Source organism: Lactuca saligna, chromosome 5 (genome assembly GCF_052625555.1).
Source record: "Lactuca saligna cultivar CGN05327 chromosome 5, ASM5262555v1, whole genome shotgun sequence".
Classification (NCBI taxonomy): Eukaryota; Viridiplantae; Streptophyta; class Magnoliopsida; order Asterales; family Asteraceae; genus Lactuca; species Lactuca saligna.
In genome coordinates, this window is record NC_136421.1 from 125,545,672 (window position 1) to 125,569,020 (window position 23,349).

Below are 23,349 nucleotides of genomic sequence, written 5' to 3' on the forward strand. Positions count from 1 at the left end.
ACTTCCAGATTTTGGAAGAAATTCCATGACGAGTTGGGCACTCGTCTGCATTTTAGCACCGCCTTTCACCCGCAGACAGATGGTTAGAGTGAGCGGACCATCCAGACTTTGGAGGACATGTTGCGGGCGGGTGTGTTGGATTTCGGTGGTAGCTGGGATACCTATCTTCCCTTGGCTGAGTTCTCCTACAACAACAACTATCACGCGAGCATTGACCGACCACCGTTCGAGATGTTGTATGGGCGGAAGTGCAGAACCTCGATATGTTGGGGGGAGGTTGGCCAGAGAGTCATGGGAAGCACCGAGGTGGTGCTAGAGACGACCGAGAGGATCCAGCAGGTTCGGAGCAGACTTCAGACTGCACAGAGTCGGCAGAAAAGCTACGCCGATAGACGTTGATCCGACTTGGAGTTCCAAGTCGGGGATATGGTCCTCCTGAAAGTGTCGCCTTGGAAAGGTGTCATTCGATTAAGGAAGCGGGGCAAGTTGGGCCCAAGGTTCATCGGGCCGTTCAGGGTTGCAGCCCGGGTGGGCAAGGTGGCGTATAGGCTGGATCTGCCAGCCAAGCTCAGTCAGATCCACAGCACCTTCCATGTTTCGCAGCTGCGGAAGTGCCTAGTAGACGATTCAGCAGTAGTACCGTGGGAGGATATTCAGGTTGATGACAGCTTGAATTACATTGAGCGCCCAGTCGCAATACTTGACAGAAAGACCAAGACGTTGAGAAATAAGAGGGTAGAACTAGTAAAGGTGCAATGGCAGCACCGCAAGGGTTCGGAATGGACTTGGGAACCGATGGACGAAATGATGGAGCATTACCCCGAGCTGTTTCAGGACCAGGCAGCAGACTTCGAGGACGAAGTCTAAAATAAGTGGGGGAGATTTGTAGCACCTGGTTTCCGATATGTGGATTTTATTTGAAGTATTGCCCTATTTTAGCCTTGGACTCGGCGAGTCACAAGGTCCGACTCGCCGAGTAGGGACGAGACTCAGGACACGTTTAAGTTGGCGACTCGGCGAGTCCATATCCTGGACTCGGCGAGTCACCGCTGTTGGATGAAACCCTAAGTTTCAGGGGTTTGCTCCCTATTTAAACCTCATATCTGCCCCTTGCCAGCCCCCATTCACCCCCAGAGCTCCCAACCCTCGTCCTAAGATTGTTTCTTGTGTAGTTGAGGCTTTTGTGTGCATTCTTGAAGGTTTTGAGGCAAGAAGGGGAAGGAGATCAAGAGAAAGGAGAGCCATCCAAGCATCATTGTGTTTTTCAGCTGTATCATTGAGGTATATCTCGTTTTTCCCCTGTTTCTATGCTTAAGATTTCATTTGAGACACTCTTGAGCAATTCTTCAAGCTTTTTTGTGCTTAATGTTTCGTAATAAGTGGATTAACCTTTACATCTAGGCAAGATTGAGCTCCAGGAGCTCAGATCTGTTAGCTTTATGGCCCCATGTGGCTTGTTCATCCTAGATCTACCCTTTTGAGGCATTTTGCACCCTAAAATCCACATTAGTGAATATCCACACGTAAAGTTGGAAACTTTACGTGTGATTTGTGTTCTAGAAGTCCAGATCTATGAATGGCATGGACTGAAATCGAGTAAATCGGTGTATTTGGTGGATGCATGGCGGCGACTCGGCGAGTCGTATTGGCAACTCGGCGAGTCTGGTCGCTAGTCACCGATTTGGTCCCTTCATGATGTATCGAGTTGAGCCGTGAGTCACAGGGGGTGACTCGGTGAGTTGGGAGCTGAACTCACCCATGTTAGGACTTGGCGAGTCAATGCCCTGACTCGGCGAGTCCAAGGCAATCTTCATAGATCAAGAACAGACTCGGCGAGTTGTTCCTACAACTCGGCGAGTCTTAGCATAAAGTGTTCTTCGGATGAAGATGAACTCGACGAGTTGTTCATACAACTCGGCGAGTAGGATGAAGGAGTTGAATGACAGTTAGAAGATGAACTCGTCGAGTCATAGCCCAACTCGACGAGTTGAACCAGGGACCCATGACAATAGTTTGCTAGGGACTCGGCGAGTGGAGATCCACTCGGCGAGTCGGGTCAACTGAAAGTTGACTCTAGCATTGGCTTAGAGCTAGACCGGGGGTAAAATGGTCATTTTACCTAAAGGACAGTTAGCAGTGTTTGATTGAGTATGTTGTGGGAATTGCAGCCGGAGGACTCCTGGAGCAGCAGCAGTCAGTTAGTTCCCGATCAGTTCAGCAGCTACTTTGAGGTGAGTTACCTTCCAGTAGCGGTGGGTCTAAGGCCACAATGCCGGCCCACCAGTAGGAGACGTATGATAGATGATTGTCTTTGTGAAATCATCTAGGTTTGCTATTACCGGTTATGTTATATGCTATCATGATACGTTATATGCAATAGTAGTAGAGTTCGGTTGTTAGGACCGCTGGGTAGTCAGACACCCCAGAATTATCTGACTGTATGTGATGGTATGCTTGTATGTTGGTCTGTTATGTTATGCGAAGGGGACCAGTCCCCGATGATCGGTTGTTAGGACCGATGGGTAGTTAGCACCCCAGAATGGCTTGACACGGGTAGATGGCACCCCAGAATGGCCGTATGGGTAGGTCGGCACCCCAGAATGGCCGTACCGGGTAGTCAGGCACCCCAGAATAGCCTGGCAGTACGTATGTTATGTGTTTGTATGGTATGTGGTACGTTGGGGGAACTCACTAAGCTTTGTGCTTACGTTTACAGTTTTGTTTTCAGGTACCTCTGCACCGAAGGGGAAGGAGCCGGCGCGGTAGTGGCACGTCATACACACACTCTTCGGTTTCCGCATTTACGAGATTTACTGGGATTGTACTCTGATATTTTGATGGGATGTATGGTTTGACCTTTTAGTACATGGTTGCGATGTGTTATGGTGTGATCAAACAATGTTTTTATTTATTAATGTTTTCCAAAGTAATATTTTAAAATGAAATTTTCGGACGTAAAAATTGGGTCGTTACAGCATCTTTATTTTTTTTTTCTAGAAATCATATCATTTTTCTTTTTACAAAAATTAACATTCTCAATAATTGCATCCTACTTTATTTTTTTTCAAATAATAGCATCTTTGTCACACCCCAAAACCGAGAACAGTGGAATACGTTCTAGGGTGGAGGACGTCATGTTAAGTATCACAACATATGTAGTATAGTAATCAAAGTACAACAACCATTGCATTAATAGTAATAATTTTTATATAGGTTACATTTCATAGCTACATCAAAGTAAATACATAAAATAACATAGATACAACTTGGTTGTAGGCTGACTTCGCAAAAGCTCTCGGGATGTACCTGTCTATCAATGACCTGAGAATACAAGTTATTTTGAAACCGAGTATCAGCATTTTTATAATGCTGGTGAGTTCTTAAGTATTTAATGACATTAGTATAAATACACATTTTTATTCAAAATAACCTCATGAAAGATGGTAGTTTAGAATCTACAAAGCGTTATAGTTCTTTCAAGAAAATCCTATAATTTCTAAATAAAAGCAGTGTTCTACCAAGACTCAATCATTCTATGTTTAAACCGAGAATAATCTTTATCAAAAGCAGTCTTCTACCAAGAACAGATAGTTTTATGTTTTAAGGAATAATTTCCCCAAAATACTATCATTACAAAAATATAGTTTTTACTTTAAAGGGATTGGGAGAAAATCACAAGTAAAAGTAATAGGGGAAAATAATATATGCCTCAGCAGTAATATAGATGGCTATAGTAAAAGAAACATAGACTCCAGTAATATAGATGGGAAAATAATATATGCCTCAGCAGTAATATAGATGGGAAAATAATATATGCCTCAAATAAATATGTAACATCCCAAAAATTATGGACCAAAAATTTCATTTTTAATTAAGTGATTTGCGAAACGTGAATAACAAAATATCATTTGACCATATCATTTAATAAAACAGGTCCCGCGTTTGTAAATCAGAACATAATTCATAATAATATCAGAGTACAAATCCCAGAATGTCTCATAGTGCGGAAAAAAAAGAGCGTGTGTGTCATATGCCGCTACCGCGCCAACTCCTTCCCCTTGGCTGAAGAGGTACCTGAAACAACAACTAAAAACCGTAAGCACGAAGCTTAGTGAGTTACCCCAACGTACCGCATACCAAATAACCATATAACATACAAATATTGTCAGGCATATCTGGGTGCCCGACCTACCCCTTCGGTCCTGTCGACCGGATAATGACTAGCATATCTGGGTGCTGCTCTCCCCTTCGGTCCTTTCGACCGGATACTAATTAGCATATCTGGGTGCTGGTCTCCCCTTCGGTCCTTTCGACCAGATATTGACTAGCACATCTGGGTGCTGTTCTCCGCTTCGGTCCTTTCGACCGGATACTGGGGACTATTTCACCCCTACCACTACCACATAACACATATCACATAATCTATTTAGCATGGCTACCACGACTGCCCCTTCGGTCCTATCGACCGGTAATGTGGGGACTATCCCCTACTATCGCTAGCACATAGCATCATATCATACAAACACATAAACATAACATAGGTAGTGGCAACCCTAGATGAATATCACAGAGAAAATCATCTAATCATACAATTCCTACTAGTGGGCTGACATTGTGGCCTTAGACCCACTGCTACTGGAAGGTAACTCACCTCGAAGTAGCTGTTGAAAGTCTGCTTGATGAGCGCCTGACTGCTGAACTGGAGCTCCCCGGCTACAATTTCCATAAACAATAAGTCAGATAATGATAACTAATCTTAGGGTAAAATGACTATTTTACCCCCCGGTCAAAGTCAACATCCTGGTCACAACTTCCTGGTTGACCGGACTCGCCGAGTTGGCTCGCCAACTCGCCGAGTCCTTTCCATCTATTCTAGATCCACACCCGTTTCTACTCGTCGAGCTTAGCGAAGACTCGACGCGTTCTACTTCGATGCATACATACTAAGTCCAAATTCATCTGACTCGCCTAGTTGAAGAACAACTCTTCGAGTCTAAGGAAATCTTTATCGAACTCGCCGAGTTGCTCATCCAACTCGCCGAGTCCACGGCTATCTTCATAGGACTCGCCGAGTCCATTGTTCTACTCGTCGAGTACATTCAGTCCTTTTCCCATACAGACCTGATTTGAGCCATGTAGCGGTTCAAAACCACATATCCAGGCTTCTAGGGCATGCTTATCACGTAAAGTTGCAAACTTTACGTGCATGCGTAGCTTGAGAGGCTTAAAATGCCCAAACTTAGCTCTTAATGGGTTCTAAGCTCAAGAGGGATCTTAATCACCAATATGACCAAAACTGAACACTTCAAGAAGGTAATGAGAGTCCAGATCTGAAGTATAACCCAACCATAAGGTTTCTCTTCAAGGATTTGAGGTTTTAGGGCTTAAAAGCAACAATTTAGGGACAAACAAGATCTAATAGATAGACAACCAAGATGGAAACTTTATTACCCGAATGGATGACCACAAATGAATGTGTTCTAGATCTAAGTCCCCTTCCTTGACCTCTTCAACTTCTCCCTTCTTCCACTTTCTCCAAAGTGCACCAAAAGTCCCTTCACAAGGCAACAAATTGCTCAAACTCACCAATAGAGGCTAGGGTTTCGATATGGATTGCTCTGAGGGTGATGGGGCCTGAGATGGGGCTGCAAGGATGTTTAAATAGGGTGAAAACCCTAAGGATTAGGGTGTCCTCCTGATTGGCCTACTCGCTGAGTCCAGGTGTGGACTCGCTGAGTAGATCACTTAAAGCCCACATCCAACTCGACATCTACTTGGCGAGTTAGGGCTACAACTCACCGAGTTGACCTTCCAAAGAACATTTAATCAAAGTAATTACATACCAGGAATGAGGCATTACAATTCTCCCCCACTTATCTTATACTTCGTCCTCGAAGTCTGCTGCCTCCAGAAACAACTCGAGGTAGTGGTCCCTCATCTTCTCCTCCGCCTCCCATGTCCACTCTGAACCCTTCCGGTGTTTCCATTACACCTTCCCCAACTGAACCACCTTGTTCCTCAAGGTCTTCGCCATTCGATCTAAGATCGCAACTGGTCTCTTGATATAATTCAGGTTGCTATCAACCTGAATATCCTCCAAGGGTACAACTGCTGACTCGTCCACCAAACACTTTCTCAATTGAGAAACATGAAAAGTGTTGTGGATCTGGCTAAGCTCTACTGGAAGATCCAATCGATAGGCGGCCCGAACTACCCGGGCCAAAACCCTAAAAGGACCAATGAACCTGGGGCCCAACTTGCCCTTTCTTCCAGAACCTAATGACACCCTTCCAGGGTGATACCTTCTGGAGGACCATGTCACCCACCTGAAACTCCAAGTCCGAACGCCTCCCATCGGTGTAACTCTTCTGCCGACTATGCTCACTCTACAGTCTACTACGAACCAGCTGAATCAACTCTATCGTTTTGAGCACCACTTCGGTGCTCCCAATAACACGCTGACCGACCACCCCCCAACAAATCGGGGTCCTGCACTTTCTCCCGTAGAGCATCTCGAAAGGAGGGCGGTCAATACTCGCATGGTAACTATTGTTATACAAAAACTAGGCTAACAGAAGATACGTATCCCAACTGCCACCGAAATCTAGCACGCATGCCCTCAGCATATCCTTAAGAGTCTGGATGGTTTGCTCACTCTGGCCATCCGTCTGCGGGTGGAAGGCAGTGCTGAGATGCAGACGAGTGCCCAACTCATCATGAAACTTCTTCCAAAACCTACAAGTAAAGCACGCATCTCTATCTGAAATCACTGACATTGGCACCCCATCCCACGCCACTATCTCCTTGATATAGATGTCGGCCAACTTCTCGGCTGAGATGCTCTCCTGAATTGGAATGAAATGGACGCTCTTGGTCAATCGATCCACGCTGCCCATATAGAATCCACTCCTCGCGCGGTCCTGGGAAGCTTTGTGATAAAATCCATCGTAATATCCTCCCACTTCCACAATGGAATTTCCAACGGTTGCATCTTTCCATGCGGTCTTTGATTTTCGGCCTTGACCTTCCTGCAGGTCAAGCACCGCTCGACGTACCAAGCCACATCCCGGTTCATGCAGGGCCACCAATAGCCAGATGAAGATCCCTATACATCTTCTTTGCCCCGGGATGAATGGAGAATCGGGATTTGTGCACCACCTCCATCAAAATCTAGCGCACGCCCTCGAGGTATGGCACCCATAATATGCGGTGTAATGTCAATAATCCCCTGCTATCATAGTCGAAGGAGGAAACCTGACCCACTGTGTGCTCACAATTTCGATGTTCCTCCTTCAGGGCCTCTTGTTGGGCCTCTCGAATCCGCTCCAAAAGCCGAGTCACCACTTTCATCCTCATTCATATATCCCTGATCGGCGCCGCCTTACGGCTAAGCGCATCAGCCACCACATTGGCCTTCCCCGGGTGGTAAAGGATCTTGCAATCATAATCCTTCACCACATCAAGCCACCGATCCTACCTCATGTTCAAATTTATTTGATCCATGAGGTACCTCAAACTCTTGTGTTCCGTAGAAATGGTACACCAAACCCCGTAGAGGTAATGTCGCCAAATCTTCAGGGCGAAGACCACCGCCCCTAACTCTAAATCATGCGCCGGGTAGTTCGCCTCGTGAGGCTTCAGCTGCCTCGAAGCGTATGCTATGACGTGCCCTCTCTGCATGAGCAATGCGCCCAACCTTGAAATGGACGCGTCACAATATACCACAAAATCCTTTACGCCATCTGGCAGGGCTAAGATTTGCGCCGTGCACAACCTTTGTCTCAGAGCCTCGAATGCTGCCTGCTGCTCAGGCCCCCTTCGAAAGACTACGACTTTCTTAGTCAACCGTGTCAGGGGTACGACTATCTTGGAGAAGTCCTGAATGAATCTCCGATAGTATCCCGCTAAACCCACGAAACTCCGAATCTCGGATGGAGACTTCGGAACCTCCCATCTCATTACGGCCTCTATCTTGTCCGGGTCGACCAATATACCATTCTGGTTGACAAGGTGCCCAAGGAATTGCACCTCACGCAACCAGAACTCGCACTTGGAGAACTTAGCATACAAGCTCTCCCTCCTCAGAGTCTCCAAAACCTCCCTTAGATGCTCCTTGTGCTCCTCATGCGTCTTGGAATAAACCAAGATATCATCAATGAAAACTATCACAGATCGATCCAGCATCGCTCTGCATATGCGGTTCATGAGGTCCATGAATACGGCAGGAGTATTGGTGATCCCGAACGACATCACCACGAACTCATAATCGCCATAACGCGTCCGAAACGTGGTCTTCTGCACATCCTCCTCTCTGACCCTCATCTGATGATAACCTGAACGCAAATCGATCTTGGAGAACCAAGATGCTCCCTGCAACTGATCAAAGAGGTCAACAATCCTTGGGAGCGGGTAACGGTTCTTCATCGTTACCTTGGTCAACTCCCGGTAATCTATACACATCCGATGCGACCCGTCCTTCTTTTTCACAAACAGGATCGGGGTTCCCCATGGTGAACTGCTCGGTCTAATGAATCCCTTGTCTAACAGCTCCTGTAGCTGTGTAGATAACTCCTGCATCTCAGGAGGAGCCAACCAATACGGTGCCTTGGCTATCGGAGCCGCACCAGGAACTAGGTCGATCCTGAACTCTACCTGATGCTCCGGAGGTATTCCAGGAAGCTCCTACGGGAACACATCTGTGTAGTCTCACGCAACTGGAACTTTGTCCACCAGCGCCTTACCCGTCTCCCGGGTTTCCACAACATACGAGGCATATCCCGTGCAACCCTGCTGAAGGTAGCGCCTAGCTCTCACTGCTAAACATATTGTGCATCCATGTTGTGGCCTATCGCCATAGATCACCAACTCTCCCCCACTTGAGGTCCTGAGTCGCACTAGCTGTTGTGCGAAATCTATCGCCACCCCATTAGGTCTCAACCAATCCATGCCTATAATCACCTTGTTCCCACGCAACAGAATGGGAACCAAATCTACCAAGTAGCACTCCTCGAATATCCTCAGAACGCAATCTCTAAACACCGCTGATGCATGCACCGATCGATAATCGGCGATCTCCACCTCTAAAGGGCACTCTAACATGCCTGAAGACTCAAAAAACTTCTTGCTAAGTGCAAGAGAAACAAACGATCGGGTGGAACATGAGTCAAACAACACCTGAACAGGGATACCGTTCACATGGAACGATCCTAAAGCATATACACAGAGCACATATCAATAATATAACAGCATGAAAATGAAATAGAGGGAAGGAATCATACCCGTCACCACATCGGGTGCGGCACGTGCCTCCTCGGTAGTCAACTGAAACGCCCGACTCCTCACCACTGGAGCCTCCGCCTTGCCCTGCTGGCCATCTGTGATCTGCAGGGTCGCTGAAGCTGGCGCCTTAACTAGTGCCGATACCACAGTCAATTGGGGGCAACAAGCCCTCTTGTGCCCCCTCTGTTTGCAATGGAGACATAGCAACTCGGATGTCTGTATCACAGGCGCAGGGGCGGTGCAATCCTTGCTAAAGTGCCCAGTGCGTGTCGCACTTATAGCAGCCTGATGATCACAACCTGCACGCTGCCTCGTGCGTGTCGCACTTCCTGCAGCGGCCCCGCCCATGTTGGCCTTTCGGCCCTGCATCTATTCCCTTGGGCTTCTTCCCCGAAGCCCCCATAACATGACCTTCTTCTGCCTTCCTCTTCCGAATGTGCTCCAGATCTATCTCCATCTCCCTTGCCCTGGCAATCATAGAGTCCAGGGTAGGACAAGCTGAAAAACTGACATGCTCCCGAATATCAGCTCGTAACATATCATGATAGCGGGTCCTCCTCATATCCTCATCTCCCGCATACTGGGGCACCAACAACGCCCTCTCCTGGAACTTGGCGGTGATCTCCGCCACAGTCTCCATCATCTGCCTCATATCTAAAAACTCCCTGGCCAACTGTTGAAGCTCGACAGCTGGTGCAAACTCTGCCCTGAACCTTGTCACGAAGTCCGACCAGGTCATAGCCTCGACAGCCGAGGCTCCCAACGAGTCACCAACGGACTCCCACCAATCCCTAACTCGATCCATCAGACATCCTGCTGCTAATCTCACCTTCGACCCCTCAGGGCAGAAGCCAGTCAACTGTGCAGACTCAATGTCTGCAATCCATCGCCTGGCAGCTATGGGGTCCTTTGCCTCATGGAAATCTGGTGCACCACTGCCCCTGAAGTCGTTGAAGGATAGTGTGCGAGATCCCGACTGGCCAGATGCCTTGTCACTCCTGAACGCCCGAAGGGGATCCTGCATCAGCTCAGCTATCCCTTCCTTGATCGACCCGAGGATAATGGGGGTCGACTCAAGGATGCCACTGGTGATCTTTGACGTGATGAAATCGCGTAGCCTCTCATCCAATAGCTCAGAACCTGATCCCAAACCCGATCCCTCCCCTGAACTTCCAACTGCTGGTCTAGGGCGTAATAGCACCATTCTGAATCACAACATAATAAACGTCAGCAACACTGATATATCTCGAGCAATCACAACTACCATAAGTTTCCTGATCTCATCTCAACTTTCCTTGATTCTAGTACGGATCCTCTACTTCCAGTAGTATGGGCCCATACTACCTTCTACATTTATCCGTACCTTCCTCAAGTACTGCCTTGACTCCACCAAGTTACTATTACTGCTAATAATCTCTGCTACTCCCATCCTAGGCTTGCCCTAGGGAGTCCTCTGACTATACCCGAACCAGTCCTCAGCTGCTGAAAGCGTCCTTATGATGCCAATTATCCATCACCTGAATACCATCACATGCGGCAAGGCTCAGATAATCCTTCAAGTAAAAGACTCGTCCCTACAACGGTTAGCCTCAGACAAGAGTTGCGTAATAGGGCCAAGTGTAGCACTCTGAGATTATTCGACCCTGTTCGCATGGGACGTGGCACATTTATCGAATGGCCAACTCCCATCACTTAGATTCCCACAAAGCACAAAGCAAGCAACATTCAGACATATGGGACTACTCAAGCAATTCTATCCTCATAATGGGAAACTGTATAAGCATGCAATGCTAAGCTCATGATATCAGGCATAACCTAAATGGGCTATCCTACATCTGTCTACTCAACCCTAGCATGCAATTTTCATATACTGAAGCACATAAAACATGCACATAAGGCATCACTCCTAGATCCTTAGTCTTATTCTAGCATGCTGTTCTACTGAAACAGATAAACATATATAAACTTGTGTACATTGGGGAATATTTACTTGAGCTCGGCCGGTCATGCACATCACACACTTTGTTTCTTCTTAAGATTCATTACTTAACCTTTTAGAAAACCTTTTTCTTTTTCAAAATCTTGTAATCCATTGATTTGAGTTTAGACACCCTTGAAGGTGTGGCTGAATCCCTCAAACCAGGGCTCTGATACCAACTTGTAACATCCCAAAAATTATGGACCAAAAATTTCATTTTTAATTAAGTGATTTGCAAAACGTTAATAACAAAATATCATTTGACCATCTCATTTAATAAAACAGGTCCCACGTTTGTAAATAAGAACATAATTCATAATAATATAAGAGTACAAATCCCAGAATGTCTCATATTGCGAAAAAACAAGAGCGTGTGTGTGATATGCCGCCACCGTGCCAGCTCATTCCCCTTGGATGAAGAGGTACCTGAAACAACAACTAAAAACCATAAGCACGAAGCTTAGTGAGTTCCCCCAATGTACCGCATACCAAATAGCCATATAACATACAAATATTGTCAGGCATATCTGGGTGCCCGACCTACCCCTTCGGTCCTCTCGACTGGATAATGACTAGCATATCTGGGTGCTGGTCTCCCCTTCGGTTCTTTCGACCGGATACTAACTAGCATATCTGGGTGCTGGTCTCCCCTTTGGTCCTTTCGACCGGATACTGACTAGCATATCTGGGTGCTAGTCTCCCCTTCGGTCCTTTCGACCGGATACTGACTAGCATATCTAGGGGCTGGTCTCCCCTTCGGTCCATTCAACCGGATACTGACTACCATATCTGGGTGTTGGTCTCCCCTTCGGTCCTTTTGACCGGATACTGGGGACTATTTTACCCCCTACCACTACCACATAACACGTATCAACTAATCTATTTAGCATGGTTGGGCACGACTGCCCCTTCGCTCCTATCGACTGGTAATCTAGGGACTATCCCCCTACTATCGCTAGCACATAGGATCATATCGTACAAACACATAAACATAACACAGGTAGTGGCAACCCTAGATGAATATCACAGAGACAATCATCTAATCAAACAATTCCTACTAGTGGGCTGACATTGTGGCCTTAGACCCACCGCTATTGAAAGGTAATTCACCTCGAAGTAGCTGCTGAAAGTCTGCTTGCTGAGCGCCTGACTGCTGAACCGGAGCTCCCCGACTACAATTTCCATAAACACTAAGTTAGATACTGATAACTAATCTTAGGGTAAAATGACTATTTTACCCCTTGTCAAAGTCAACTTCCTTGTTGACCGGACTCGCCGAGTTGGCTCGCCAACTCGTCGAGTCCCTTCCATCTGTTATAGATCCACACCTATTACTACTCGTCGAGCTTAGCAAAAACTCAACGCGTTCTACCTCGATGCATACATACTAAGTCCAAATTCATCTGACTCACCGAGTTAAAGAACAACTCGTCGAGTCTAAGGCAGTCTTCATCGGACTCGCCGAGTTGCTCATCTAACTCACCGAGCCCACGACTATCTTCATAGGACTTGTCGAGTCCATCGTTCTACTCGCCGAGTACATTCAGTCCATTTTCCATACAAACCTGATTTGAGCCATGCAGCGGCTCCAAACCACAGATCTAGGCTTCAAGTGCATGCTTATCACGTAAAGTTGCAAACATTACATGCATGCATAACTTTAGAGGCTTCAAATGCCAAAACTAAGCTCTTAATGGGTTCTAAGCTCAAGAGGGGCCTTAATCACCAATATGACTGAATCTTAACACTTTAGGAAGGTAATGAGAGTCCATATCTAAAGTATAACCCAACCGTAAGGTTTCTTTTCAAGGATTTGGGGTTTTAGGGCTTAAAAGCACAATTTAGGGACAAACAAGATCTAATAGATAGATAACCAAGATGGAAACTTTATTACCCGAATGGATGACCAAATATGAATGTGTTCTGGATCTAAGTCCCCTTCCTTGACCTCTTCAACTTCTCCCTACTTCCACTTGCTCCAAAGTGCACCAAAAGTCCCTTCACAAGGCAACAAATCGCTCAAACTCACCAATGGAGGCTACGGTTTCGATAAGGATTTCTATGAGGGTAATGGGGGCTAAGATGGGGATGTAAGGATGTTTAAATAGGGTGCAAACCCTAAGGATTAGGGTCTCCTCCTGATTGGCCTACTCGCCGAGTCCAGGCGTGGACTCGCCGAGTACATCACTTAAAGCCCGCATCCAACTCGACATCTACTTGGCGAGTTAGGGCTATAACTCACCGAGTAGCCCTTCTAAAGAACATTTAATCAAAATAATTATGCACCAGGAATGGGGCGTTACATGATAATACGCCTGGATCAGTTTAAAGGCGTATAAAACATAGACTCTAGGAGGGTATCGAATGACCAATACGCCTGGCTCAATATAGAGGTGAATAAAACATAGACTCCACTTGGGTATCGAATGAATAATATGCCTGGCTCAGTCTAAAAGTGAATAAAACAAAGACTCCAAGAGGGTATCGAATGAATAATACGCCTGGCTCAGTCTAAAGGTGAATAAAACATAAAATCGAGGAGGGTATCGAATGAATAATACGCCTGGCTCAGTATCAAGGTGAATAAAACATAGACTCCAAGTGGGTATCGAATGAATAATATGCCTGGCTCAGTCTGAAGGTGAATAAAAGGGGTGAATGTGAACTTGTATGTAACCATGTTGATCGACGATAGAGTATCTAGTGACCCTCCAGGTCACGCGTAGAGTTAGTGACATTATATCACCCATGAGCCTTACCGGCGTGGACTATAGCTAGCAGTCAGGGTGCGAGAGTGTCAATCCCTTATAGAACTATACACATGATGTTAGCTCTCGCTTCAGGAGACTCTGGTTACATGGAGATGGCGCTATGAAGCATCGTATCGGGAAATAGTGTGTCACATTCTATTTAAAGTAATATAGTACTAGTATACACTCACGAATGAACGGATTCTTATGGAATTCTTCGTACTAGAAAGTGTAAATAGAATCTCCCAACTAGTCCTTTAATAGTTACTAGGGTTCTAGAAATATGAATAATGGAAGGGTGCCTTTGCTACCCAAAGGAAATGAACTGGCTGAGAGAGCTTTTATGACTACATATGTATACATGATACATAACCAATGTTTAGACGACCTTCGGACGCATAACCGACACTCTAAACCACATCCAAACAAGGAAAAGGAATTTAAGCGAAGTTAGCTTTCCTAAGTCCTTCAAACATTGCTTTTATAACTATACATATTCAGTCATGCATATAACAATATAATGATATAAAAGCATAAAAGAAAATTTGGTAAAAACCTTTAGAGAACTTATAAATAAGAAATTATGACTTGATGTCCTTTTAATAAAGAAGCTTTGAAAACCTTTGGAAACCCTTAAATAATCTAAAAGGGATATTCATACTATAACGAGACTCGAAAACATGATTTGAAAACTTGTAGCTGGATACAGCAGTTTAACATGCAAAAATCTATTTTTCTATGAAGTTATTAATCACATCTAATTTATCTAATAACTATATAGTTCAACTTGTATCCCCCATAAAAACAATTAAAATCTTTTAAAAGGTTGATTCAGGGGTATGAAACTCACCTGACGTGGGTGATTCAGATGAACGGACGGTATAGGATGCTAAGTGTCAAGTGAGGACTTGACCACACACGCGAATCCTATTTAACATGTAATGATACATTTAAGTATCTAATTAGTCATTTAACAACCAATTATGCAATTAAGGACATCCTAAATCATGGAAACACTTTACTACAAGTGCTAGGAGTGTTGAGGGTTGCATATAAAGAGAGTATGGCCTCACATTGTTTTTTTCTCCTCAAATGATGGCCCTTAGGGGTGTTTACGGTTTTTGGACCATAACCCCCATGAGTTTACGGACATAAACTCATGGTAGTGGTGCCATGGGTTGTTTAAAGGTCTTATCTCACCCAAGGAATAATGCTAGACTCGAATCAAGGGCTATGGAAGTGACTAGGGCTCAAAATGGACGCTTTATGAAGTTCACGGTCCTTAAACACAAGGGTTTTCGGCTGTAAGCCCTTGGGTGTTTTGGTGGTTCTAACTCATGCATGCAAGGTTCTATTCACTTATACGAGCATAGGAAGGTGTTAAGGGCACTTAAACACCCTTTGGAAGGTGTTTATGGTTTTTGAACATTCATTGGGAGTTTACTACCGTAAACCCATGAGTTTATGACAGTAAACTCATGGTTACTGCATCCAAATCGTGTTTCAAGGTCCTTAGATCATTCATACAAGTCCCTAGTGCATTAGGCAAGCATTGAGTTTGGGACATCAAAACCCCTTTTTGGGGTGTTTACTGTTTTGGGATATTCCCAAACCGTAAACACATGTTCTTGGGATTATTTCATGGATTTGTAAGCACAATAAGAAGATAACTAGCTAGGAATGGTATACTTACTTAGAGAAAGCTTACAAGGCTGTTTTAGGACCCAAAAACACTAGTGTGTTCTTGGTGTTCTTGATGAACACTTGATGATCTAAGCAAAATCGAAAATCCATGGATGAAGTGTTGTAAAAACACTAGATTAAGTGTTATATAAACAAATCTAGGCAAGAAACCCTCGGGTTTTGGCGGATTTGACGGAAAAGAAATATGATACTTGAGAGGATTTCTTGAGTGTTCTTGAGGTGGAAGTTGGAAAAATGAGAGAAAATGACTAAGTGTCACATTTATACTCTTGGGGGTTGTGGTCGTAAAGTTCGAGTTTGCTCCCGTAAACTGCAACTTTTTGGAGTTTCGCGACTTACGTTAAACACGACAACTCTAAATTTATACTTCCTTATTTTTGGTTCGCTTGACGAATATTAATTAAGATATTCCAACGAGATTAAATCCGGACAAAAATGTTTTGAGATGAATTTGGCTAATTTTTGAAGTGCTTACATGCAGAATTTATACAAATAAAATTTTGGGTTGTCACACCATCCACCCGTTAGAGGGAATTTCGTCCCGAAATTAGAGTTTAGGCAAGGAAGTAGGCATGAACAATCGAGTAAAGAGATGAGGGTAGTTCCTATTGGGTTGGTCCTCGTGCTCCCACGTGAACTCTGGTCTACGCTTGGCATTCCAGCGAACCTTCACTAACGGGATGCGGATTCTCTTCGGTCGCTTGACCTTTCGGTCCATGATCCCTATAGGTTCTTCTACGAAGTTGGGCTCTCATCGATTTTGATCTTGACGAGTGGGGTATTGAGAGTCGCGTCGAACAAGCACTTTCTCAAGTCTAAGACGTGGTTAGATTTGGGTGGATTTCTTGGAGTTCCAAAGGTAGCTGAAGTCCGACGGGGGTTCGACTAATTCTTATCAAGAACTTCGGATGGCCCTAAACTCTTGGGAAGATAGAGCTTTTCAGTACTTAAAACAGAATGTACTTACATGGCTAGATCATCACTCGACGTGATCGCCATTCTGAAGTTCTAAAAGTTCTCTCATATTGAGGGTGTAGTTCTCCGGGTTGGTTCTTAGAAGGCTTAGGTTATCCTCGGATTCGTATTTCCTACTGATTGGCTCTCAGAGGTTTTCTAGATCATTGGATGCATTGGTTACATAATGGCATCTATTGGTTACGGGGCATCTATCTCGATTCAGTGCAATAATGGACATGCACTTCTGACTCTCGAGGTGTTTCTATCGGAAAATCTCAAAATCAGTGAGATAGGATTTTACCAGATGATGTTTAGAGAGTTTTAGTTTTCATCACCGTCTAACGGATGCTTTCATAGTATGAATCCTAACTGGAAGGAATCATGCTCTTACTCTCTTCGCTGTTCCATGGATATCAGTCTCTGATCTGGGCTACCTTAGCCTTTAGATATTTTCTGAAGTGTTGGAATATTTCTAGAGGTGGTTCTACTATCTTTGTAGGGATAGTATTCATTGAAACACCTAGTAGTCCAACGAATCTCTAAGACATGCCTCATTCTCTAAGGTGTTGTCTCTTTCCAGTTCGTGGGAAGTGCGCGTTCTTGTATAACCCATCGACTAACACCTAGACTGGTGTCTAGTCTACAATATCTTCATGATCTGGGTTATAAGGCTTAACACAACATACCAGTTTACTTTATTCAAGCATTCTTTGTTACGGAGGTTATCTTGTGGTTCTTAGCATTCTAGTATTCACTTTGATGAATGCGGTCGATTCGTCTATAGGGTGATGGTGACTTTCCTCGCATGAGGAGGTGGTGAATTTCTAGGCACTACTCATCTGTAATTGGATGGATGGAGTGCCTGAGTAGTGTAAGTATCCCTTGCAACTACCCTTCTGGTGTTTCATAGTTTCCTCGATCTAGATTAAGTCTAGCGAGTATAGGGTTCCATCCCTCGGGACTTCTAATTTTCCTCTTCCACCCCTCTCAGAGTTTAGCCTATCACAGCTTCGAGGTTTCTAGGATCTCTGCTGAGATGCTTAATTTATGGGATCAAGCGTGAATGGATGGTCGTAGTCAATGCTCGACTCTTACGATGTAAGTTACTTTTCCTTATCGAGGGTGCTAGCTACTATGTTTGCTTAACTGGGATGACGACAAATTTCGAATTTGTGGTCATTTTAGTAGCTCAAACCACAGTGGTTTTCTTGACACCAGCTCCTTTTCTATGGGGGAAAGGATGAAGAGTTTTTACTACAGGTTCGTGGTAGACCTCATACACGGGTTAATCATTAATACTCGGTGTATGCAAGTCGTATATAATTGAGATCGACGGGATGTTCAGTTGTGTGGCCCCACCCCAAACCCACAACCCAACAAGGAACAAGGAGTAGGGAGGAAGCACACATCTTAAATCTTTTTTTTTTTTCTAAATTATATACCACTCTAATCCTATGAGTTCTTTCTCTTGATTCACGAACATGGTTGTGCAGTGCTAATGGTCTTTCTGGGGGATCCGCTGAGTAGGTTTCGGGTGGTTATCGTCTTCTGGAATACCTGCAGTGTCTTTTGCTTTGAGTTCTATCTGTCTAAGGAGGGATTGGTTAACAACGAATGGTACCCTTTTCCTGGGTACTTCGGAAAGCTTGGATAAGAGAGGTGACTGACAGTTCACATTAGTTTTTATTATTAAGTTTGCCAGAACCATTGTTTGACGAATCGGCTATGGTGAAATTTCTCTTTACACAGCACTAGGAATTTACAAATGGTTGCACTAAGTCGAACCATGATTGATTGTAATGAAGATCGATACAACCATGTGCTGCATGGGCACACAAGTTCTTAGCGTTTCGGGCTCCATTCATGGTATCACTGTTGTGGATACTTGGACTGATGGAATCGACGTGGAACTCTAGGGGGGTCCTGATGTTTTGGAATAAAGTACTTTTCATGAATGGATTTCTCACGATGCTTCTCTATAATCGCCTAGTATAGACTAGTCATGTGTAATTAAGGTTAAAATGACTGTTGACTGAGCGACTCCGCCCTAAATCCACAACCAAACAAGGAACAGGAGATGAGGCAGCATCACTCACTCGAGGTCTATCATAATTAATTATAAATGGCCTTAACATATATACTAAGCCATCATAGCTTTAGCTGATGAGTTTTCAAGTGTTATACTAGCGTTGCGACTTTCGCCTTAACGAGAGAGTAATTATAATTTGAATTTACTTATTAAAATTCTCAGCTAGCTACATAGAATTTAGAGCCGTACCAAAATTCTACCGGGTTTCTTGATACTTCTCCCTAAGTATTAGGGTTAGACTCCTCCTGCGCCCTTGTTGTTTCTTTCAGATGGGCAGTCCCTTTTAAATTGTCTAATTTCACCACATAGGTGGCATACTAGACTGGTCCCCACATAGGTGGTTGATGTAATGAACTCAACCGGGGCTCTGCATGTACGAGAGGTATGCCCCTTCATGTTTCATCGGACACAAAGGAATTCACGACAGGTACCATGATGATGATAGCTACACCTGCTACAACGGGGAAGGCTTCCTACGTATGGCCTTCTAGGTGTCGGGATGGAAGGGTTGGCAGGGGTACTGGCTAAGTCAACTTGTTTCCCTTCAGAAGGTCCTTGAGTCGAGGTACTTCCCTCTTCATTATTGAACTTTCTTTTTGATGGAGTTGATTGAGGTTCTTGGGTGGCTACGTACGCAGGAGTTGGTTGCTGCTGTCCATTGCTAGGATCGAAAATCTCGATAGGGCTCCTACTAACATTGGCGTTGTTAGCATTTAGGTGAGCCATGATAGCTGCTACGGCTACTGATATTGCAGCTTCAAACGTAGCTTCATCGAATAGGAGAGTCGGTGTCTTGACAGCGGGTTGCTTACGTTTCTTTGGAGACATGTTTTTTCCTAAATGAAAAAGGAACATAAGCTGATGAGAGATGATGGTTAACTCGAGACTCATCTACCATTACTATTATAGGCATAAATTTTTCCTGCACCTCAGATTATGGTTATCTGAGTGTCGACCAACATGCCCATGATGCAGTCCGGGTAACAAGGTAAGAGTAAGAGTATCAGAAAGCCGTAAGATGGGGGTCATTCCTACTAAGTTATCTTTATACTCGATAGATTCGCTCTCTGGCTTTAAAAAGATATGAGGACAGTTCGGAATGAAGATCACGGAAGAGAAGGCTCATGAAGACTTATGGTTGAATACTCTCAATCGAGGTTTTGGAATCCAATCTAATTGTATTACTTGCAACGGGAAAGGCAATCTACCTAAAACATAGTGTGAGTAGTGTAACCACTAACTCACTAAATAGTATTATTTTGAGGATTTATCAGCATGACGATAAGGAGGAAAAGACACTTCTCGGGTTCCATGCATTGGCTCCCTCTGTCCACTTCTTATCCTTGACTGGAATAGGCATTGGTTTTCTCCGGGTATTTACCTAGGGTTCTCATCTCTTTTAGACATACCAAATCTCTACTCCGCCTTAATTCTGATCCTAACTCTGAGTGTCATCACTACCTTACTTCTGATCCTGATCCTGGGTGGCATCACTTCATGATGGATGACTGAAATCTCGGATATCTATGTGAATTCCCCACCGATGTCCTTAAAAGGTATACGCACATGGGGGCTTCAGTAGTCTCGACCTTGTTCATTTATTTCGAAATTGGATACCTTCTCAATGAACCTCTTCTGGGTCTGAATCGACTCTCCTGCCGATCACTGAAGTGAATAAGGTTTTCTAAAGGGTTTCACGTGAGAATTGAAATGTCTAAAGAATCCTAAGAGATTATTAAAACATTTCACTAGGCGATCCATATCGAGTCCTGCTACAATTCCACGATATATACAAATCATATATAACTTAGATTTGGTAGGCCTTCGAATATGTGATACTACTCTATATCCACATCCAAACAAGGAAAAGCAAGTAGAGTGAAACCACACATTCTTATCCTATGAGATCCTCGTTATATATAACCTTGGGAGTATAAAATCTATAATTATAAGTATATCAATAAGGATCTTTTTAGTTTTCACGCAAGGTTATATACGGTTCCTAAAATACCCCTATGGTATTTTAATTACATGTTTGGTTCTTAACTTCTGAGCATGCTTCTGGGTTTATTGTTAGTCTTTTAGTATCCTAAAATACTCCTATAGTATTTTAAACTTTATATTTGGCTGAAGCATTCCAATTTGGTAAGTTTCAGATTCGTTGCAACACTACCACTATCACTCAAATAAATGTAGTTGATCAAGTTACATGTATTCCAGCTTACGATGACATATCTACCCAGGTTTGATAGTAATGGTCAACATCCAAACACTTTTATTCTTGTTCTTCTTGTGATACTTTGTTTGGGTGTTTAGATTCTGGATGTTTTTTACTTTTGTAAAATATGGTTATATTTTAAAGTATTATTCTTGGTCAGAGTGTTTTATCCTAGATGTATTTATGGGTTGTATATCTTTTATGATTAGATAAACTGAACTCACTATAAACAATGCTCTGATACCAATTTATCACACCCCAAAACCGAGAATGGCAGAATACGTTTTGGGGTGGAGGACATCATGTCAAGTATCACAACATATGCAGTATAGTAATCAAAGTACAACAACCATTGCATTAATAGTAATAACTTTACATAGGTTACATTTCATAGCAAAATCAAACTAAATACAGAACATAACATAGATGCAACTTGGTTCTAGGCTGACTTCGGAAAAGCTCCCGGGATGTACTTGTCTATCGATGACCTGAGATTACAAGTTATTTTGAAAGCGAGTATCAGTATTTTTGTAATGCTGGTGAGTTCATAAGTATTTAATGACATTAGTATAAATACACATTTTTATTCAAAATAACCTCATGAAAGATGGTAGTTTAGAATCTACAGAGTGTTAGAGTTTTTTCAAGAAAATCCTATATTTTCTAAATAAAAGCAATCTTCTACCAAGACTCAATCATTATATGTTTAAACCGAGAAGTATATTTATTGAAAGTAGTCTTCTACCAAGAACCGATAGTTTTATTTTTTAAGGAATAATTTCCCCAAAATACTATCATTACCAAAATATAGTTTTTACTTTAAAGGGGTTGGGAGAAAATCACATGTAAAAGTAATAAGGAAAATAATATATGCCTCAGCAGTAATATTGTTGGCTATAGTGGAAGAAACATAGACTCCAGGAGGGTATCAAATGAATAATATGCCTGGCTCAATCTAAAGGCAAATAAAACATAGACTCCAGGAGGGTATCGAAGGACCAATACGCCTGGCTCAGTCCAGAGGTGAATAAAACATAGACTCCAGGAGGGTATCAAATGAATAATATGCCTGGCTCGGTCTAAAGGTGAATAAAACATACACTCTAGGAGGGTATTGAATGAATAATAGGCCTGGCTCAATCTAAAGGTGAATAAAAGCGTTGAATGTGAACTCGTATGTAACCATGCTGATCGATGATAGAGTATCTGGTGACCCTCCAGTTCACCCGTAGAGTTAGTGACATTATGTCACCCATGGGCCTTACCGGTGTGGACTATAGCTAGCAGTGAGGGTGCGGGAGTGTCTGTCCTTTATAGATATATACACATGATGTTAGCTCTCCCTCCAGGAGACTCTGGTTACACGGTGATGGTGCTATGAAGCGTCGTATCGGGAAATAGTGTGTCACATTTTATTTAAAGTAATCTAGTACTACTAACTAGTCGTATAATAGTAAATAGAATCTCCTAACTAGTCGTATAATAGTTACTAGGGTTCTAGAAATATGAATAATGGAAAGATGCCTTTGCTACCTAAAGGAAATGAACTGGCTGAGAGAGCTTTTCTGACTACATATGTATACATGATACATAACTAATGTTTAGACGACCTTCGGACAGATAACCGATACTCTAAACCACATCCAAATAAGGAAAAGCAATTTAAGAGAAGTTAGCTTTCCTAAGTCCTTCAAGCATTGCTTATATAACTATATATATTCAGTCATGCATATAACAATATAATGATATAAAAGCATAAAAGAAAATTTGGTAAAAACCATTGGAGAACTTATAAATAAGAAAATTATGACTTGATGTCCTTTTAATAAACAAGCTTTCAAAACCTTTGGAAACCCTTTAATAATCTAAAAGGGATATCATACTATAATGATACTCGAAAACATGATTTGAAAACCTGTAGCTAGATTGAGCAGTTTAACATGCAAAAATTTATTTTTCTATACAGTTATTAATCACATGCGATTTATCTATTAACTATATAGTTCAACTTCTATCCCCCCCCCCATAAAAATAGTTGAAATCATTTAAAAGGTTGATTTAGGGGTATGAAACTCACCTGACATGGGTGATTCGGATGAACAGACGATATAGGATGCTAAGTGTCAAGTGAGGACATGACCACACACGCGAATCCTATTCAACATGTAATCATACTTTTAAGTATCTAATTAGTCATTTAACGACCAATTATGCAAGTAAGGACATCCTAAAGCATGGAAACACTTTACTACAAGTGCTAAGAGTGCCGAGGGTTGCATATAAAGAAAGTGTGGCCTCACATTGGAGTTTACTCCTCAAATGGTGGCCCTTAGGGGTGTTTAGGGTTTCTGGACCATAACCCCCATGAGTTTAC